Here is a 1,338-nt window from a genome sequence, read left to right as displayed (position 1 = left end):
CAGAGGAAAAGAAAAATGGAAGGCAGAAGTAGAAAATTCGAACTTATCAAGAAAGATGGAGTTCGAATTTTGCATTAAGGAATAGTGTTAGTCCATAAATAGAAGGATGTGAGAAGAAGGGAAGTAATTTTTGAAAATTAAGTAAAAGATTTTGAAAATATTTTGAAAAATAATTTTGAAATTTTCGAAAATGATAAAAAAATATGAAAAAGATATGATTTTTGAAAAAGATTTTGAAAAGATAAGATTTTTTTTTTTCGAAAAAAGAAAAAAATGAAAAAGATATAATTTTTGAAAAAGATTTTGAAAAGATAAGATTTTTAAAATTGAAATTTTGACTTGACTTGTAAGAAACAACTAATTTTAAAAATTTTTGACCAGGTCAACCCAAAATTTCGAAATTTTGGAGAAAAGTAAGGAAAAGATATTTTTGATTTTTAAATTTTTAAAGAAAAACACAAAAATGACCCAAAACATGAAAATTTTGGATCAAGACACAAGATTCATGCAAGAATGCTATGAATGTCAAGATGAACACCAAGAACACTTTGAAGATCATGATGAACATCAAGAACATAATTTTAAAAAATTTTTGATGCAAAGAAAACATGCAAGACACCAAACTTAGAAATCTTTAATGCATGAAAAATATGAATGCAAAAATGCACATGAAAAACGACATAAGACACAAAACAAGAAATCATCAAGATCAAACAAGAAGATTTGTCAAGAACAACTTGAAGATCATGAAGAACACTATGAATGCATGAATTTTTGAAAAATGCAAGAAAAAGATGAACATGCAATTGACACCAAACTTAAAATTTGATTCAAGACTCAAACAAGAAACACAAAATATTTTTGATTTTTATGATTTTCTAATTTTTTTTGTATTTTTATTTTAATTTTTTTCGAAAAAAACATTTTTGGAAAAACGAAAAATAAAAGAAAAATTTTGAAAAAGATTTTTGAAAAGAAAATTACCTAATCTGAGCAACAAGATGAACCGTCAGTTGTCCATACTCGAACAATCCCCGGCAACGGCGCCAAAAACTTGGTGGACGAAATTGTGATCACTATTCTTTGCACGTGTATGGATTTATTCAAGAATTGTCTTTAATTAAATTCACAACTTCGTTCAACTAACCAGCAAGTGTACTGGGTCGTCCAAGTAATAAACCTTATGTGAGTAAGGGTCGAATCCACAGAGATTGTTGGTATGAAGCAAGCTATGGTCACCTTGCAAATCTCAGTCAGGCAGATTAAACATGATACTTGATTAGATTCAAAATAAATAAAAAGGAATAATAAAAGGGATAGAACACTTATGCAGATTCA

This window comes from Arachis duranensis, chromosome 4 (assembly GCF_000817695.3).
Source record: "Arachis duranensis cultivar V14167 chromosome 4, aradu.V14167.gnm2.J7QH, whole genome shotgun sequence".
NCBI classification, from domain to species: Eukaryota; Viridiplantae; Streptophyta; class Magnoliopsida; order Fabales; family Fabaceae; genus Arachis; species Arachis duranensis.
This window is presented reverse-complemented; position numbering follows the sequence as displayed.